General features: G+C 36.3%; 1 non-coding gene and 1 pseudogene across 1 annotated transcript; both read right to left on the bottom strand.

The window, feature by feature from the left end:
• Positions 1-12561, bottom strand: part of LOC136123219 (probable ATP-dependent RNA helicase DDX10 pseudogene) — a 141151-nt pseudogene extending 128590 nt beyond the window's left edge.
• A 6474-nt stretch (positions 12562-19035) lies between these two features.
• On the bottom strand, positions 19036-19142 carry LOC136124003 (U6 spliceosomal RNA). The gene has a single exon (XR_010655952.1). It is a non-coding gene; the product is annotated as a U6 spliceosomal RNA (small nuclear RNA).
• Between the last annotated feature and the right edge of the window lie 2691 nt (positions 19143-21833).

Below are 21833 nucleotides of genomic sequence, written 5' to 3'. Positions count from 1 at the left end.
TTGTCTTTTCACACTACTGGATTTTAAATTAAAACTCAATAAGAGTAAGTGAGTTTTCTATTTTCAAATAGCTTTATTGGAAGAACCAAAAGTAGATCTTAGGTCTGTTGAAATATTCAGCACTCATTATACTGTTCATTATTCAGGAGTTGGTAAAAACTCAGTTGAAATCGTTAAAAGCAAAGTTTTCCCTTTAAAAACATTATTGTTCACAATATGCTTTACTGGCACAAAAAAGCAAATGCTTTTGTGTGAACTGTGTTAGAATGGGCTCTGAGTATGTATTAAGAAAGAAATAAAATAAAATAAAACCAGCTAAAGGTGTTATTCAGAACTTTAAAATTTTTGAATGCATTTTTTTTCCAAAGGAAACAATGAATACCAATTTGTCCAAAAAAATAAGTAAATAAAACAAAACAAAACCATTAAATTGGGAAGTTTCAGATGTAAGCAATTTCCTTGAAATCATAGGCAAGATATGATTCTGATCATGTTTGTTCCACTTGACAAAGAAGGAAAGGAGGTTGGTGGATGTGGGTTCGAGGGCGGGGATGATACCAATGAGATCAGTTAACCCAGGTAGTAAAAATTTGGTGTTCAGGTCAATTCATTCATTTTAGAATGACTACTAGATTTATTTGGATTTAACAAAAGGAGTGAAGATTCCAAAAGCCATAATTTCCCTAGAAATAAGATAAGCAAAATTTAGTTCATTTTCTCTGAATTAATGAATTTATTTCTGGAAGCAAAAAATGATTTACGTTAAATATGTCTGCAATTTCAAGGTGAAAAGCCTAGCCTGTGGAATATTACATGCATGGAAAAACCAATCCAAGGAATTTTTTTTTCCTGTGAAGCAGATATTTCAATAGTTAACCTACCATCAAGCGACACCCTCTATAATAATATCTTTCTTACAGTGAATATTAAGAGCTTAGTATACAGTGCTCTTCTTATTCTATAAGCACCTATTTTGGTGAGTGACTCTAGAGATTGTTAACGCAATGCCAGCTGATTGAAGGCATTACATAGATTCAGATCTTTGTATAAATGTTACCTGACTACAGTGATCATGATCTAAGTTCTCTAGCCCCTCACCTTCCATGATAAAAATTCCATGGGATGGAAATATTTGAAATCTAATCCTGGTAATATCACTGGTTATCTCTGGAACTTTAGGGAAATTGTTTTAAATCTTTGAGCCTTAGTATCGCCTACTATAAAACAGGAACAATTGGACTTGCCATTCCTATCTCAAAAGATCTGTATTAGTCAGTTTAGGCTAGGCATGTTATGGTGACAATTAAAATAAAATAACCCTCACATGTCTGTGTTTTATTTCCCACTTGTGTGAAATTCAGTCTAGATTGTTGGACCTCCTCCACCTTGTAACTATATTATCTGGAACATGTGCTATTCAATGTTACTGTCATAGGGAATGGGAGCGATATAAAGAGGCACCTAACTCTCAATTGCCTCAGTGTGGAATTGACTCACATAATTGTCCCTTACATTTCATTTACCAGTAGTAATCACATGGTCCCAATAAATTGCAACGAGACCTGCAGATGTGGAGGACTACCTGATGGGCACTGTCATTGCACACTATCATTGATGACAATAATGGTAATATTATAACTAACAGCAAATATTTCATGTAATCTACTCTACCATCCTCTCCTAAAAGAACTATCATGCTTCCATTTTAGGGATGGGCTGTTTAATTAATTTATATTTTTTGCTCAAGGTCACGTAGCTACTAAGTGTTGAAACTAGGAGTCAGATTCAGATATGTCTGATTCCAAAGCTTCTCCTATGAACCACTGTGCTATTCAGTACAGAGATATGGAAGGCAAATTTAATTCTCATGGTGTTAAACACAGGGTGCTTCACCTTCTTCTGCACTATTTTGGTCCTATAGCTTCTGATCTAGCCTCTAGATAACCCGAACCATTGTAAGAGCTCATAATGTTTTTTCTTTGAGGAGCATTTGCAAAGACTAGCAATTTTTAAATAAAGGTGTTTCTATATCTCTTTTTAGGCTTAAATATCATTGATGTTGCTTATGTTAATTTAAATAAATTGACATTAGTTGATGTTTCATTAATACAATGTTCTGTTCTTCATGAAAATATGATGCTTAATGAAAACATTTTAATAGCACAATTGACAACAAAAGTGACAGACTAATAAATATTATCCTGTTGATATAGTGCTTTATATATACAAACAGATACTATATAGAGTTAGATTATAATATAGTGTCTGCCATTTTAACCTTTCCAAATAAACCCTGGACTCTGTTTTGTCTTTTTTTTTTTTTTAGCATATAACAACTCACATTGTGCCACTAAATGGCATCGCTCTTCAGAGATTACAAAGCAATGATATATGCATTAATGAGCCTGCTGCTGCGTTGAGAACATTATGAAAAAGAAAGCATATTGGCGGTGCTATTAAAGGATCTATAATTCATAAAGGTAAGCTGTAAATGACTAAAATATTCCTTGCTATTATTTAAGTGTAACTCATTTTTCTAGATATTCAATGTGCAATGAATGCCTTTTATATAAGTGGAAATAAGAAGTTAGTAACACAATATCAATTTACATAAAAGCTGGTCCATTAATAACTTTGCCTATCAGGTTGAGGTCAAAAATTCAATTAAGTTCCACTATAATGATGATTCTTTCTACTAGAAATCTGATTCTCACCTATCCTGATAATAGAATGATTCAATCTTGGGAATTAGAAGTGTCAAGAGCAATTAGATTAACATGTTTGTATTTTGCTATAAAAACATTGGAAGAAAGAATGCTTTGTAAGACATTACAACTATATTAAATTTGATTGAATTGTAGAACCAATTCTTGGTATGTAGCTCCTATACTTATAATTCATTCTAAAAGCTTTACACTGTAGAAGATATTTGTAGTTAGATGAACATATGTTTACTATTGTTTAGCAGTGATTATTTTTGTTTGACTTTCTTCCTTTTTTAATTTTTTTGTAAACAAAATATATTTCTTTCCCTGGGCTGTAGCTGTAAATTAGACTTTGAATTCAAATGACAGCATGTTCCTTTTCTTTTTCTGTACAATTCTTGTCACAAATTGTGCTGTTTTTAATGGCAAATCAGCTAATTAGAGACAGCGTGGTGTGGAAAATGAATGGAGCTAATTAAATTAGTATTAAAACACTTAGTAATTAATCACTTCTTGCATAGCTATTATTCAGAGCTTAAAATTGTTGGCAAAGCTTATTATTATCCATAAGTTTTTCTCAATATTATTAGCATTAAAAAAAGATATTTGGGGCATATCCTAAACACACAAAAGTTTGCAAAGGAACCATTACTTCATTTAAGATTGTGTATACCTACAGAATTCACAATGTCATTAATTTTTCTTAAGATCCTATATTTAAATGCTAACTTTCCTATAAAGAGTTAGTAGATATTGAAAAGAAGACTCTAGGATAAAATATTACTATAAGAGCTTGTTTTCAATCATTAATTTCTCTTGTAACTTGTGGGTTGCTAACTGAACACCAGGTGCTCTTCACTCACACCATCTCTGACTTCTAGGATAATATTGGCCTTCAAATCTCAGATCTTTCAGTAACTGTTTTTTTCACTCATCCAGCTTGCCTGAAAATCAACAGCTAACTCACATCTTGTGAACCTTTCCTCTAACTTGTGAGTCAACCTAGAGGAAGCTTCTTATTCTCTCATGGTTATAGTTTGTTCTCCTTTGGCAATACAGAAGTATAGGTAAAGATGATGAATTACTGATAGATTGGTTAATTGAGAATAGAACGTTGGCATGAAGAGTATTTTATTTAAATTACTGCTTCAGTTCTGTTGTACAAAAGCTTTGAATTTGGTTGTACAAATCAAGGAAATATCCTAACATGATTTTTATATGTATTTGTGATGTTAGTTTTTATTCATTCATTCATGTATTCAGTCACTTATTCATTGAAGCAATAGTTCTATACAGGTGGGACTCAACCCTCAACCCTAACTGAGGCTCTGAAACCACTTTGGACTATTTTAAAAATAGACATGTCTGTACCCTTGAAGAATCTTCATCAATAGACCTGCAGTGGGTCCAGACCAAACATATTATTAAGGCTATATAGAAGATGAGATAATGGTACATACTGAGGTTAAGGACCACTATTCAAGATGTTATTCTAGGCACAGGGACTCTAAAGACTAATAAGAAATGGTCCCTGTAGTAGCTTTCAGTCTAAAACAGTTATGAAACACTAAGTAAAATGAGAATAATTATCCCTCTTACGTGTGACACTGAGAGTGAACAGCTGACCATAGGAGTACATCCAATGGCTGAGGAAATTTCCCCCAGAATCATTTTTATTTCTAAATTATTGAATTTAAAATCGAATTTAAATATATTCATTTTAGTATATACACAGGAATATTGGGACTGATTAAAAGTGATATCAAGAGAAATGGTGTTTTCTCAATTATAGATTTAGAATTAATATTCAAAACAGTATTTTTAAAATACATTTTCTGTGGCATATGGATGTCAGGCCCAGGTTTTATTCAGCATTTTATTGCAAGATCAAAACCGTGAGAGATGCATAGAGATCACTCTATAAATTTTTGTTGAATTAATGACCAAATGAATAAATAATGTATCTCTGAAATGATAATTATATTGGTTATTGCTTTGCTTTGACTAAATTAATTTCACTAATCACTCCCCCCCATTCTTTTAGTGAATGTCAAGGAAACATTTTAAGTATTATGAAAGGAGTTTTCTGAATTGCCTCCCCAAAGCATGACAGCCATAATGACTAACAGAAATTTTCTCACCTGCTGAGCAAACTACCTCAGCAATCTGTGCAAAGTCAAATGCTATTACTGCCAAGATGGGATTTTGAATTCTACAAATCTTGGATCCTTCTTCCTAGAATATAACCAAAACAAGATTCATGAAACCAAGAAAAATGCTGCCAAGGCAATTACATTGTTGCTTTCCAATTCCTGACTGTTTTAGAAGGCAAATAGCATTGGGAACCAAATTCTGTCAAGAATTAATTATGGGATTAGGTGATAATGACAAAGATGACAGAGAATTTGAGCCAATTTGGAGAATTAACCGAAGAATTAAAACTACAGTAACATGGCAACAATTGAGAGGATTAATAGTACTTACAGTATAGCTTTTGCCCTGATTTCAGCACGAGTAAACGATGAAAATTCTGAAACTCCAAATATCAGTCTCAGACAGAGAGGTGAGAGAACTGACTTATCAGAAGCAACTCCCAAGATTAATAATAGTAACTCACACTTATCTAATGTTTCTTGTACCGTGTTGCAATGATCTTATCCCTGCTCTGAGCGTGTTATAAATACTGACCCCTTTATCCTTCTCAAAACCCTATAAGGCAAGTTCAATTATTACTTTTTTTCTTCCTAATATATATATATATATATATATATATATATTTTTTTTTTTTTTTTTTTTTTTTTTTTGCGGTTCTCGGGCCTCTCACTGTTGTGGCCTCTCCCGTTGCGGAGCACAGGCTCTGGACGTGCAGGCTCAGCGGCCATGGCTCACGGGCCTAGCCGCTCCACGGCATGTGGGATATTCCCGGACCGGGGCACGAACCCGTGTCCCCTGCATTGGCAGGCGGACTCTCAACCACTGCACCACCAGGGAAGTCCCCTAATATTTTTATGGATGAGGCAGACAGATCTTCTCAGAGTCAGAAACAAGATTTGAACCCAAGCTTTCTGGTTCTAGAGTCTTATGATTTTAACAACTGTGTTGAAAGAAAAGAATTTTACAACAGCCCTTTTTGAACAATATGCTCTCTTGACATTTCTATGCTTGGCTGTTCAGAGACAATAAATGAAATATTTTATGTATTATTTAGTTTCCAGAAAATATAGTCTTATTTTCAAACCCCTCTTCCCTCTATTATGACACTAGCTCTCCATTATTGAAAAGCCATCCTAGTCATCATTCATTTTTACTCCAAAATATAGTAATATTATTAGATTTACTGTCAATAAGGACCTGCTTAAGCCTGAAGTATTTGAGATACAAATGTGTACAACAGGATGTTGAATAAATTTCTGAGATTCCATGACTCTGTATAACAGCAGTTTCAGTGATGATATCTTTGATAGTGTGTTACTGGTGGGAATTCTTTTCAACTATATCATAAATATATTTGGAAAATATTCCTATGTTTTGTGATTTCAGTTTAGAGAGAGAACTGCTAAATGAAAACAGGAATTTAATGGATCAGGTTGACTTTTGAGAAAAGAAGTAAAGAATATTACTCAGCTATAAAAAGGAATGAAATAGTTCCATTTGCAGAGACGTGAGTGGACCTAGAGATTGCCATACAGAGTGAAGTAAGTTAGAAAGAGAAAAACAGATATTGTGTAATATTGCTTATACATGGAATCTAGAAAAATGGTAAAAATGAACTTATTGACAAAGCAGAAATAGAATCACAGAAGTAGAGAACAAACTTATGGTTACCAAGGGGGGAAAGGAGGATGGGATGAATTGGGAGATTGAGATTGACGTATATACACTACTGTGTATAAAATACATAAGAAATGAGAACTTATTGTTTAGCACAGGGAACCCTACTTAATGATCTGTGGTGACCTAAATGGGAAGGAAATCTAAAAATCAGTGGATATATGTATAGGCATACTTGATTCACTTTGCTGTACTGCAGAAACTAATACAACATTGGAAAGCAGCTATACGCCAATAAAAGTTAATAACAAATAAAAATTTTAAAAAGGAATTGAATATAAGACTAAAATCCACTTGTGTTACTTATCTTGGCTCTCTTTGAATAGCAGAATTTCAATTGTGTCCAGATAGTCTTGCCACAGTAAGAATCTTTATCCTCTTCTCAAGCCTTCTCAGACAGGCTGCTTGACCTAAAGAGTTGAAAAATCTCTTCCTTTTCCTTTTTGAATTAACCCAGAGGATAAAGCATGTGGGTTTATAAGCTTGTCATGACGTCTTAAATTTTGAACTTTGATAATTCTAGGCTTCATTCCAACCATAGTCTTGGCTCTTGGTTGTCTCCTACAGGTAAGATGTGCCATTTATGGATTCAGAGGAATCATTTTCCTTTCTCCTAACAAGGATGTAAAATCTTGAAAACTTGACATGATTCTGGCATCTCTCAGCTGCAGTCAATAATAAAATTCACCTGCAGGCTTAGTCCAGCCAAATTCCTGAACACTTAAGAACTTCTGATCAACAGAAACATTGGCATCTGGATCTTACCTTATGTCTCTTCTTTTGGCTGGATTTGTATATTCAGTCTTTAGTTTCTGGGTTCAATGCTCCACTGTCCCTATGGGATGGAAATCTTTCCTTGAGTCCTAGACTGCTTGCCCTTTGACAGTTTAATCTCATGTTTTCAATGCTTATGGTCACTAGAATCTATATGTGAATAGTTTAAGCTTAATGAGTATAAACACCTTAACTCTGCATTTCTAACCATGTGTCTTATCCATATAGTCCTTGATTACTGAAGGAAAGGCAATCCTCTTGTAAACAGAGTCTGGCTCCATATTTAATATATGATTGCTGGTATCTCCTTCTACCCTACATCTGGGAAAGCTGATAAGAAAGCCTACTTTCTCTCTCCTTTGATGCCACTGTGAAGATCAAACCCCATAAGCTCCAGCTAGTGCATGGGAGTCCTCACCACAGCCTCATTCCCTAACCACCCTAAAACCCCAAGTTAGTCTCTTTTCTCTGTTCTCTCAAGCCCTTCTTGCACCAGTTTCAGAGCTCACCCCTGTTCTCCCAGAAAGTCTCTGTGTGACTAATAAACCTTTCGTAACTTCTTCGTGCATGTATGACATCATTAGGATTGACATCTGAACCAAATTTGGGGTGAGTGTTTATTCTGCTTCTTTTGAGTGACCAAAATTAGTTGTCATTCTTCTTGGAACTTTTCTCGTTTTTTTATTTCTCTATATTTCCTGTAGCCTGATTCCTTTTGATTCTGATTTCATTTCTGAATCCTTTCAACTTTTTTTTTTTTTCTGGAAAAAGAAGGCTTATCTACCTATTTCCTCACCCTCTTCATGGCCTTTTTTCTCTACTACCTTGCGTTCTCTTAATCCTGGATCTGCCTAAGGATATCACTTCCTCTACAGGACTCAACAATGGAGAATATTCGTTTTACCAAACCCATTGTGGATAATCCCACCTGGCTTTTACCATTCCAATTATGCATCACCCCTTTTCCACAAACAAACTTGTACTGAAGAGTTCTATGCCTGGTTTAGATTTTCATTCTTTATCCTAGATATTTTCACCATATATCTAGGAAACATCAATAATTATGAACAAAATCCATCCAAGTACCCAGGTGCTAAATTCCTGGGCTTCCTCCATTTACAGGCTTCACCCATGCTCTGCTTCATTATTTTCTTCCTATACCATTTCATGACCCTTCTTTTATCAGGCAGACCAGCATAAAAGAAATCTTAATATCAAGCAAGATTACTCTCTGACCAATAAATCTTGTCCTTCCAAGAATCTCACACCCTCACATTTACTAAACTTTCTAATTAAAGTACTGAGGCCACCAATTCTTTGACCTCTTTTTTCTTCCGTCTTAATGGAAGCTCAGCAATATTAAGTCAGTATCACACAGATAGTAACTAGACAATTCCTTGGTTTGCTTGGAGAATAAAGTTATTATGCATGGTCTCTCTCAACTTGTCTCCCCTCTGTCTGCTCCTCAACTTCATTACTATCTATACTTACTTCCTTTTCTGTAATTCCAAAGAATGAGATCCCTCTTCCTATTCTTAGGCAACCTCTGACCCTATCAATGTCTTTGATCTCATTAATCCCTGACTCTTTTGGAATTTTGTACCATCAGTGATCCACCCTGTAGCTTTTCTATCTTCAACCTCTTCTCTATTCAGACAGTTTTTAGCCTAAGTATCTCATCCTTGAATCACGTTACTCCCAAGTTCTTATCCTTCTCAAGCTATTCTAATCCACGATTTCAAAATAATCAGCAACAGTCTCTATCTTCATTTTCTCTCCTCCACTTCCCTCCAAAATAAATCATAAAAATCTAAGTAAATTTTTGGCTTACATGGTACCAATAACATCAATTCTCAAATGCAATGGATATTTTTTATTATTTTCTTCCTTAACCTTTATTCTGTATTTAATTGGCAATTCCTTCCATCTTGAAATGCTTCCATCTTGAAATGCTGTTTCTCTTTGATTCTGTAGCATCATTCTCTCCTGCCCTCTTCATACCTTTGAAGATACCTTTCTGGTCTTATCTACCCTCTCCTTTTCCTCTACCCATTATGCTCTTATTACTCATATGTTTGCCCATGACAAGGGCATCCAATTACATAGTTTCATGCTAATCATACTCATATGGATTACTCAAGTCACCTTCATATATCTACATTAAATTCTGCTGGACTCCTTCACCTGAATATACCCCAAGCTCTATATATTGACTATGTGCCAATTAAATGTCCACTTAATTCTGTACCATTTGAGTTGCTTAACTCTGTCATCTCTCAAGAACTTAGCTGTCGTTTTCACTTTTCTTTTACCTTCAGCCACCACTTTCAGTTATTTACCAAGTCCTAAATATTTCACATCCAATATATATATGAAATAAAGACATATTTCACATTATGTGTATATTATATCTATTTATATCTGTCTATATCTATCTGTCTGTCTATCACTCCTCTGCTTTCATATCAGTCTTTCTGCCCTAGTCATGTCCCCCAAATCACAAAACTGGATTATTGCACTAATTCCCTAGCTAATCTCTCTGCTTTCATTCTTCACTCTTTCGATTATGCTGGTTTCAGTGTTCTGTAAATACAAACCCAACTGTGACAATTCTATTGAAAATCCTACCTTTACTCCACATTTTCTAAATATGGTTTACCAGGCATTGTAAGGTTTGGACCTACTCATGCAGACTTACTTCCTGCTATCTTCCTTTATACCTTTCATACTCCAGCAGCAATGAATTGCTTATATTTTCTCTATACCTCAATCCCTCCTCAATATATCACACTGCTTTTGCTTATGTTTATCTTTGTCTAGCTAACCCTTCCTAGGCATAGGCCTCCTCCTTCCTCCACTCCCCCAGTCTACCTGGAAAACTTCTACCTCTACTTATCTTTTAAGATTCAGATTAGAGGTCACTCTTTCCAAAGCCTTTGCTCTGACCTCTCTAGGCTGCATTTTGTGTCCCTATTCTGTATGTCTTTCACTTATTAGACTCTATACCATGTTTTTTGCCTATCTTTACCATTAGATTATGATATCCTTTAGGGCACAGGCTATGTCTCATAAATCGCTGTTACTCCAGCACCTAGCAAAGTTCCTGACACATGGCCAATAAACTTTTATTGCACGGGGAGTCTTCAAGCCATAAAATGATTCACAGGAGAATTAATGGAGAAGTAACATGGTCTGAGCACTCCTTTGGGAATCAGTACTCTGTATGATGCTGGTGAGGTCACTTAACCTTTCTGTGTCTCTATTCTTTCAGCCGAAAAGAGACCACCTATATGTTAAGATTCTTTTTCAGCTCCATATTTCTGTGAAATGTGTACTCTTCATGCTGCGCTTACATTTTTGATTATAGAAATTTAATAACTCCCTTGAGATATTTTCAGACATTACACACAGTAACTACACTGAAGTTAGGAAGTTATTTTGAACTAAGTCATTTATACAGATAAAGTTCCCTAGGAAAGTAATATAAGTAAATGTGAATTGAATAAATAATAAATTTTTGTGACTTAAAAAAATTTCTTGACAATATTATATATGCAGTGGAAGTACTAAACATATACATATATGTATATACTTATTCAATACATTCTATATATAAAATCATACATATAAACCATACATATTTCTCTCCAGTAATTTTTTTTGCTTCTGTAGCTATGGTCACTTTTTTCTTGACACTGGATTTAGAAGGTTCTTCCTTCTGTAATGTTTTATTCTCTTTAAGGTCCAACCCAAGCACATTTCACCTTAAAGAAATCAGCATCAAGTCCTTCTTCCTCCTCCTCATCATTTCCATCCAAGAACTGCATAGAAATATCCTTGATCTTCTGTACCTCATCAGTGTTAGAGACCAATTGAGCTTGAGATCTTTTTGCTTTTCCCAATTTCTTTTTTCTTTTTTATTCATCTTCTTATTTTCTTCTTCATGATTAATGCAATTAACCAGTCTCTACTCTGCCCCTTCTGGTCTTTTCCCACCTTTTTGAAGGATGAACATTTTCTCATTGAAGTAAGCTCTAAATTCTTCCACCTCATCATTGGTGAGGGAGGGAGCTCTTGGCTCAATTACTTTATTATCTTGACTTACTACCAGTTCTTTGGTGGGTTGTTTCTGAATTTTCTGAAGAAATTTTACCCATGGTGACACAGCAAGACTAAGAGACAGGCACATTCAGGCATAGGTAACATGCCCACATTAAATACATTTTATCCTTCATTAGATATACTGAAGGTATGCAGAGAACAAAACACCTTTGAGCTCTTTCTTTTGAATCTTGGGGCTAAAAAAATTCCATTATTTTTCTGGATGTCTAAAAGTTTTATTCTGGATTTATTTTGATTTTCTTCATAGGCACTTTCTTCTGGAGAAGCTGCTGCACCACCTCTCTTCCTTCTGAGGGAAGCAAAATTAATAAAGTGTCACCATTCTCTTTGTACCTACAAGTTTTATGTGTTGGTGTCCTATGGACAAACCCGAGAACCCAATTCACAGCCAGGAATCCAGCCCCCTGGCTGTAATATCAGCAGCAAAGAGTATTGCAGATCTCTTGAAGGCAAATTCATTATAGTAACTTCCATTCTCCTCACTGCTGCTGTCACACATGGAGGGCAAGGATAGAAATATCAGGAAGACCAATAGCTGGCAGATCTTGGTACAAATACTAAACTTCTTTGCAACTGAAGAAAAATGTAATGTGCTTCTTCTTTACGTGGCTTCTCAAAAAGGAATATATCCCACTTCTTTCTTACTGCAGTTCACAATCTATGTAATTCTGTTTCAAAGTGACAGGGGTGATGTATTTTGCTTTTTCATGAACTTTATATATATATATATATATATATATATATATATATATATATATATAAACATACATGTATGATTTTTGTCAAAAAAGTGTAAAACATAATCAAATATCTACAAGGTTTTATTTTGGGGGGGGTTGGGTGGAGGGAGTATGAATACTTCAGATAAGCTATGTGTTAAAACCAAACCATTCTTCCTTAAACCAACATTTTGTTTTTAGAATCTACTGAATTCCAAGACTTTTATTATATGCAGTGGGCAGTCCAATCATCAATAACAATTATATCAAAATTATCAATTTAATTCTATTTTCATTCCACTAAATACTTAGTTTATGTGTCTGGGGAATTTCTTACTCATCTCTCTATGTTCCTGGTAGAATATAAGTTCTGGAAATTCACCATTTGAATTAAGATTCTGGCCCTGCATATCCCACCCGTGTGGCCTGAGGCAAGATATTTGAATTTCCTGTGGCTTAGATTCCTCTTCCATAAAGAGGAGAGAACTATCAGAAAACCTACCCATAGATTGGATTAGGCAGATCCCCAAAGCACACTCTGGAAGAGCCCATGTAATCATAACCCAGGAGAATGCGTAAGCTACAGTGGTTATAAAAGAGGATTTCAAAGTGGAAAATGAATTCAGTACTGGATATTCTGTGAAGTATCGTGGAAAGAGTTTTGAACTTGGGTCAGGTTATTTTTTGCTAATCTTTCTCATTTTAATAAATGTGTTTCTTTTCTTTCACCACTTCTCAGTTCCACCTCCTGTGGAACTGGAGGTGTCCTCTGGAAGGCCTCTCCCGTTGTGGAGCACAGGCTCTGGACGCGCAGACTCAGCGGCCATGGCTCACGGGCCCAGCCGCTCCGCGGCATGTGGGATCTTCCCGGACCGGAGCACGAACCTGCGTACCCTGCATCGGCAGGCGGACTCTCAACCGCTGCGCCACCAGGGAAGCCCTTAAAACCTTATTTTGATACACATTGTCTCACTTAAATTTCACAGTTACTAGTGACTTGCACGTAAATTTTCTCATTTAAAAAAAAAAGGGAAATAAAGCTGATTGGCTTGTGCAAAGTTACACAGCTAATCTTGCTAGAAATCATGTGACCAAACTAGATCCTGCAGATGATGCAGGACAGAGACCCAGTTTCTTTGTACTGATCAGGGCTCAATCTGCAGAGCAAATATAATGGAGAGCTATTCATTCAATAAATACCAAATAGATACCCAGCAAGCACCAGGCATTGGTTTAGGGGTTGAGGATAAAGCACAGACTAATACAAGCTACAGTCCTGTCTTTGTGGAGCTAACCTTCTAGATGGGAAAAGCAGAAAATAAACAAAATAATGAGCAAAATATGTTACATGTTATTCTGGACTCAGAATAAAAATAAAGTAGGTATGGGGGATAAAGAGTACCAATGTGCTATTTTTGAATGGTTAGAGAAATCCTCACTAGAATGATAACATTTAATTAAAGACCTGTAGAAGAAGGACAGGGCTGCCCTGAGATCTCAGAGAAGTGCTTTCCAAGTAAAGGCAGTTATAGTAAAAGGCCCCTGGTGGGAGATGCCTGGGCCTGGTGTGTATGCAGAACAAGGAGGTCAGTGTGCCTGGAGTAGAAGAAACAAGGGAGAGAATGGGGAGAAAGCTAACAAGAAGCCAGAATTTATAAGGCTTCATAGTCCATTGTAAGAATTGGGGGTATTAGATTGAGTGAGAAGGGCAGTCACTGCAGGGTTTAGAACAAAAGAAAGACAGTATCTGGTTTACATCATATCACCTAGGCTGTTGTGTTGGGATGAGACTTTGTTGATAAAGACAAATGTAGAAAAGTCAGTTAGGAATGACTGAAATAATCAGTGAAAAGGGATGTGGCCAATCACGAGGAGGTGATAAGACTGGATCATATTCTAGATATCCTTTTAAGGTTAAGGTGACAGTACATGATTTAGGACTAGATGTGGGCTGTGAAAGGAAGAGAGGCATCAATGAATACCACACATTTAAAAGGTAATAAGTTGTATATAATCCTCATTAATTTTCCTGCTAACCCTGTGGGTATGCACTGCTGAGTTTGTCGCTGTTGTTGTTATTGCTGTTTATCTGTTTATGAGTTGTTTTTCATGAGTTGATTGAGAAAGTAGAATGGAAAGAGTCAGAAGGGTGAGGGAATTAGTTGGAATTTGGGGTAAGTTCAAAGAAACTTTAGGAACTATATTCATAGCAGGCCTGCAGTAAAAATATCATTACAGAGGCAAAGCTCCATTGCTTGCTTTGCTTTTTAGCCTAGAAAATAGTTACTGTTACATGGACAGAAATTGGGAAAAAATGATAGAATTGGGTTATATTTTCTGTGGAATTTGGCTTATCGTAACCACGTCAACAAAAATTGTCTCCACGCAGCATCTTTTAAGAGATAACAACAGCTTGGCTATCCAAAACTCTTGTTTGAAATACTATTTGTTTTCAACAGTATTTTACCTGGATTGAAGAGTCAAGCATCGTGTTTAAACATCAGAAGTCAGCATACAATTTTTTCAAACTTGGAAGCCAAGTCGCTTTGAGAACAAATACATTGTGGTGGATACTTGGAAAGTGTATTGAAGGAGTAGCAGGGCAGATATTAATGCTGAACAATGACAAGTATGACACAGGTGCTAGTCTTCACACGTTATTTCACAATGGCTGCCTCAGTAGATGAGCTGACATAACAACCCACTGCCAGTGCCATGAACAATTGCCAATTTCATTTTACAAGAGTCGCATTGGTCATCTGAACCATAAAAAGTGATGAGGATAGGTGAAACTGAATATGTTATGACTCATTCAGAGCTGGCTTATTAGTCCACGGGCACTAGGACAGATTCAATATTGGAGAGACCAGGTTCAAACCCTAAGCCTGCCATTTAGTAGCTGCATGACCTTGACCAGACTGCTGAGCTAGTTTACTCTCTTTAAAAAGGAGGAAATTAATGTAGACTTATACTAGAGAATCATGTGATGCAAATGAGACAAGGCCATGTGTAAAAATGGTTTAAAGCATCATATAAATATTTTATGTTATTATTGAAAGGCTTTCCCTTTGAAAAATGGAAAGGGAGAGGGTAAGAATGCCTTAGCAATTATTGAATACTGTCTGTGATTTCAGGAATTCCCCACATAAAATAATGGCCTATCTATCTATCTATCTATCTATCTATCTATCCATCCATCCATCCAAGAACTCTGTTGTGTATCTTGTCGAATGTCATTGTGTATGTTACAGTCAAGATCCAAACTTAGGCTGATCTTTGTGTCCAAGCCTGCATAATTCCTGTTATACCAAGTCATTGACTAGTCATTTTACATGCGGCAACACTGTGTCAGAGATGGAAGAAATAATGGAAATCATCTAATGGAATTGTTTTCAAATATTTCATTGCAAAGTCTTACTGGGAAGCTCAATATTTTCTAGAAATAGAGCTGATCTTGATAAAGCAGATGTGGGAACTCCAAAGTTGCTTCTCCTCCACTGAGCCCTCTTCTACCTCTCTGGGGATGGTAGGTACTTTAGGGTCTGAAAGACATTAATATAGTCCATTCCCCTCAGTTTAATGACTGAAAACAGAGTTTCAGGGAGTTTAAATGATTTACCCAAGAACAAAAAAATTTTAATGGCAAAAAAAGAACAAGGAGCCCAGTTCTGTGCATTTTTGTAACATATGCTCCCATTTACTTCCTACATTGTTCCTACAATACTAACATCTGAAGGGTCTCCTATCTCCCACTCAAATTCTGAACCAGTTAAGAGATATATGAAGAAGTTTATCCTATGGAGATAAAAATATAACTCATATAATTGATGGAGAGCAGAGCTCACTGTGTGATAACAAAATGCAGCTCCCCAGGATCAGGGCTCACCTTGTCACAGGTAGCACTGCTTCCTCCACGTGGAAGGAGCCTTTACCAATAAACTTAACCACTGGGGACAAAAACAGGCCAGAATACAAGCTTCTTGGAGGCCAGATTAAAACTGAATGGGTAATAGGTTGAGCTCTGCCTACCTAGTTTCTACTCCCTAAATTTCTAGATTACTATCTTCCAGGGAAGTGAGGGGTCAGTAAGAGTCCAGTGCTACCTTAATGCAAGACTCTTGTAAAATGAAACATCGGGAGAATAGGTTTAGTGACTCCACCTAATGGTGGAGGGGCACAGGTCTGATGAGATCACACATTGTAACATATGGTTTTATTTTGTTTAAACTTCTGGTTTTAATTTTTGATTTGTGTATTATTCTATGAAAAATAATATTCTCATCAACGTATCTCAATATTTGAGTACATATCAAATTTATAAATATTATATATTTCCTTGTGGGTTTTTAATTTTTAGATGAACTTACTTATTTCTGAAACTGAAAGTTACTGTAGTGAGATGTTATGTGAGGCAAAACCAAATGGGGATAAATCTTGAAACAGCACTTTCCCCTACCACCCTGAAAGAGCAGAGTAGAAGTAATTGTCATATCTTTAGAACAGGAGATATCCCAAGAACAGGGTGGAAGTTGGAATCTTAGAGTCAGTGAGACCTTGCAGGACTTATGAGAATCAAATAAAGAAGCTGTGAATAGACAATTGATGAAAGAAGCTTGGTGGTAAAGAGGGGCTTGAAACACATACCCTCCAGGTAATAATATTTATTTAAGTAAATTCCAATACATTTTGAATCTATGATTAAAAGAGGATTACTAGGGCTTCCCTGGTGGCGCAGTGGTTGAGAGTCCGCCTGCCAGTGCAGGGGACACGAGTTCGTGCCCCGGTCCGGGAAGATCCTACATGCTCACAGCTAGGCCCGTGAGCCATGGCCGCTGAGCCTGCGCATCTGGAGCCTGTGCTCCGCAACGGGAGAAGCCACAACAGTGAGAGGCCCGCGTACCGCAAAAAACAAACAAACAAAAAAAAGGATTACTAGATATTTAATTTGAAATAAATATTCAATTTAATTCAAAAAGAAGTTTAGCACTTGGGAGCATCAATTTCAAGAGCAACCACTGAAAAGTCAATGTACTCTGGAGGTCACAAAATCCATCTTTCTATGTATATAATTATAATATATGGTTTCAAGAGCTAAGAGTTCAAAATTACTATAAAAATTAATATAAATCCTAGCTTCAATCCCCAAAAGAGAAAATTGCATATTCCTTCCCATTATTCTCTACTTTTCTTTGAATCTCCGATCTAACTTCTATCACTGGGATGTAGATCACTCTGGTGAAGTCCTGCCTCCACTGATGTTGCTATTGTCACTAACTTCAACCCATCTTCTGATTCTCAGCTTAAGTATCACCTCTGCAAGGAGTTCTCCCATGATCTTCAAATGATAATGAGTTCCCCTGGTTGTGTCTCTCGTACTACTCTAAGATTCCTCCTGTCCCCTTTTATAACAGCCCCACTTTTGCTCATTTGGTCAATCAAAAATGTTTATTGAGCATATATTACATGTCAGGCATTTTTCTAGGCTCTGGATATACAATGGTGAGGAAGACAGGCTAGATTCCTGCTCTTATGGAGTACACATTCCATGCCATCAGGAATCTTAGTGGCTTTTCTTTTTCTTTCCTACTGATGTTTGCTAAATGTCTATAATAGCTGTTGATATATGTATGTGCTCAATAAATATTTATTGAATACATGAGTGAATAAATAAATGGAAATTATGGGGAATAAATAAATAAATATATAAGATATTGATTAATGTTTTGCAGAGAATTCATACTGGATGAAAAAATTGATAGTGGATGACTTATCCTAGATTGGTTGTTCATGGAAGACTTCTATGAGGTTTTAACATTGAAGTTGAGACATGCCTGATAGAAATAAATCTGTTTTACATGATTTATGTAGTCAAAAATGACCATGCTTTGAAAAGTTCAAGCAGTGGGGAGAGACCTAGAGTTTGAGAAACCTCAGAGGGAGAGAATGAGAGTGAGGGAGAGGGGATGAGAAAGAGGGTTGGGGGAAAGAGGGGAAGAAGGAATGAAAAAGAGAGAGAGGCAGGGAGAGGGAAAAAGAGGAGAGGAGAGGAGAGGAATGAAGAGGAGAGGAGTGGAGAGGAACGAAGAGAAGAGAGGAGAGGAGAGGAGAAGAGAAGAAAGGAGAGGAGAAGAGAGGAGAAGAAGGGAGAGGAGAGGAGAGGAGAGCTGGCAAGGTGAACCAAGACAACAAACATGAGAGATGAAGCCATTTGGAAGTGGATCTTCCAGCCATAACTATCACTATGTGCATCAGAGATGAACCATCCAAATTCCTTTCCCACAAAATTGAGAGTAAAGGTAAAATGGCTGTTTAAGTCCCTGTATCCTAGAGTTGTAACACAGCAACAAATAATTGAAATGTGTCTTTCACAGTCACTGTAACATCCACAAAGCTCAATTACCGGCCCACACTAGGTGAGGAAAAAAAAATGGAGGAATCACATCACTAGCTCTTCTTAGACTCAAGTTTTTACTTATTTATTTATTTTATTGGAGTACAGTTGTTTTACAATATTGTGTTAGTTTATACTGTACAGCAAAGTGAATTATCTGTATGTATACATATATCCCCTCTTTTGTGGATGTTCTTCTCATTTAGGTCACCACAGAGCACTGACTAGAGTTTCCTGAGCTATGCAGTAGGTTCTCATTAGTTATCTATTTTATACATAGTATCAAGAGTGTATATATGTCAATTCTCATCTCCCAATTCATCCCACCACCCCCTTTCCCCCTTGGTATCCATATGTTTGTTCTGTATGTCTGTGTCTCTATTTCTGCTTTGTAAATAAGATCACCTACACCAATTTTTTCAGGTTCCACATACATGCATTATTATACAATATTTGTTTTTCTCTTTGTGACTTACTCCACTTGTATGACAGTAAAAATATGGAATGCTTCACAAATTTGCATGTCATCCTTGCACAGGGGCCATGTTAATCTTCTCTGTATTGTTCCAATTTTAGTGTATGTGTTGCCAAAGGGAGCATGACTCTGAGTTTTAGTGTCTTTACATGTGGAGTAAGGGTGCTATATAATTTTCAGAATGTTTAAGAGAAGTAAATCAGGTAATATATGTAATATGTTTAATACTGTGCTTGCACACTGTAGCTACAGAAGTAGTAGAAATATGTTGTTCATTTCATTCACTGTTTATTCCCAATGCCTAAACCATCACCTATTAGACAGAGTCCTCATTAACATTTTTTTAATGAATAAGAAAATGAATGCATAAAGCAATCTATTAGACACTGTTTAGGTGACTAGGATCATAAAGAATAATAGCTCACTATTTTATAGTGGCTATAGATATGCTGTCTGTTCTAATACAATAATATAAGTGCTATAGTAATGGTCTGTGCAAGGGTTTATAAGAGCCAAGAATGGAGCATCAGATTTTGCCTGGAGAGAGAAAGTCAGGAAATATTTTACTAATGTAAGGACTTCTGTTAGCTCTGAGTCTTAGAGCATGCCAAATTGATCATTATGAAAACATGAAGTCAATTCATTCCTAACAAAGAAATTTTATCTTTAAAAAAATAGACCAAACTGAGACTAATATATGACATATCAAGACACTTCAGATTGGACTTCTGAGGGACTTATATCAGGCATAGGATATAGGTGGGAGAATGACATGGTAGTCAGATAAGCAGAAATCAGATGATGAAGGGCTGAGCATGCCACCACAATGCATTTGCCCTTCATTGTATAAGGAATAGAGAGACAGTTACATATTCTATTCAGAAGTCTGGCACTCTTAGACTCTCATTTTACGAAAGTTACTCTAGATCATTGTGAAGAATGGATTGGAAAGCTTGAGATGGAGGCATCTAAGATGCTGGTGCTGTTACCTCTCCTATTACCAAGGAGAGAAATAATGCTGACGTGAACTAAAGCAGTGATATATGATCAGTGAGTAAAGAAAAATTATGGAGAAATTTAATAGGGTTAATTTATTGGACTCGGTTGATTGATTATACATGGAATTTGAGGAAAACAGTGGAGTCAAGAGATTCATTTAGATTTTTGTAACTGAGAACAACATTATACAGTCAACAAAAATTTTCAGTACAATTTTGGATACTGTAGCAATTGAATATGGCCTTTCATAATAGTTATAACAAATAACCTCAAAATCCCAGTGACTAATGAAACAAACTTTTTTTTTGCTCATATGACTACATGTCTGCAAGGGATGAGCTGCAGAGTGTGGGTGGAGCTCAGGTCTGTTCCATATGTCATTCACTCTCTTCAGACCAGAGGCTAGCTGGAGCACATATGTCTCATGGAAAGTCCAGGAGCCAGGAAAATAATCAGAAACATGCAGGGGCTCTTAAAGTGTAGGTACATATCCCCCATACTGCCAATCCCATCCACATGCCATCAGTGAAAGTAAGTAAAATGGCCAAGTCCAACATCAACAGGACAGCAACACACATTCTGTCACACCAGGAAGTACTACATAGTCATATGACAAAAGACATGGATACACAATTCTAATATAGGGAATCAAGTGAGGAGTTGGGAACAATGACTCAATGACCATGATAGTCATGTCAGTGCATCAAGTAAGTATATCCATGAATAGAGCTGAAAAGAGAAACATTAGAGATGTCCACACTGAGTAGTATCTTTCTTGCCACAAAGCTTCTTTACCCTCACTTCACAGTACTTTGAAATCATTGCTTTATGGGGCTTTCTATACTAAGTTAGTTGTTTTTTAAATCACATTTGCCTAATTTTTGTACTACTCCATGTAAAGAAAGATGCCATAATAAAAATCAAGCCAACCTTCTCCAATAACAAGAGATGAACAATGGCACTTGTAGATTAATGTTGGTACTCATAGTCTCAAAGATTATTCCCCAAGAATGACCTATTCCTTGGTAACTAAATACCACTTAGGCATCAAGGTACTGCTGTCTTCTTAAGGCCCAAATTTGGACTCATAATTGTTCTCTTACTAACTGCAAACTTGACCGGTACTATGAGGAAGATGGAAGACAAGGCTTTGCCTAAGGGTTCAGGAATGAAAAAAGGTAAATAGTTCAAGATAGTATCAAGATAAGTTTAACTCCTCTTCACTTCATGATCCAGACAGGGACCGTTTTACCTGGTTCATATATCATGCTCTACACCTCTATAACTACCTTTGCTGGTGGTTATACAGGAGTACTTGAGATTCTGCCAAAACCACTTGAAATTCATATCCAAGATAAGGGAACCCAGAAGTTCTTGGTCAAACCATTGTGATAGACAGAATTAGGATTCCCCAAAGATGTTTGTATCCTAATCCCTAGATCCTCTGAATATGTTGGTTTACAAGGCAGTGGACAATTAAGTTGCAAATGTAATTAATTTTACTAATCTTTACTTACTTAAAGATCAAGATATTATCCTGTATTATCTAGGTGGGCTCAAGGTAATCACAAGAAGATTCTTTAAAATAAAAGAGAGAGGCAGAAGAAGAAATCAGAGTCAGAGAGAGATTTTAATATACTGTGTTGTTGGCTTTGAAGTTGGAGGAAGTGGCCACAAAGTAAGAAAGGCAGCTGTCTCTAGATTGGAAAAAGCAAGGACCAGATATCCCTTAAAACTTTCAGAAGAAATGCAGCCCAGCTGACACGTTGATTTTAGATCACTAAGACCCATTTCTGACATTGTACTTCTAGAACAGT

This window comes from Phocoena phocoena, chromosome 5, assembly GCF_963924675.1.
Source record: "Phocoena phocoena chromosome 5, mPhoPho1.1, whole genome shotgun sequence".
NCBI classification, from domain to species: Eukaryota; Metazoa; Chordata; class Mammalia; order Artiodactyla; family Phocoenidae; genus Phocoena; species Phocoena phocoena.
This window is presented reverse-complemented; position numbering and strand designations above follow the sequence as displayed.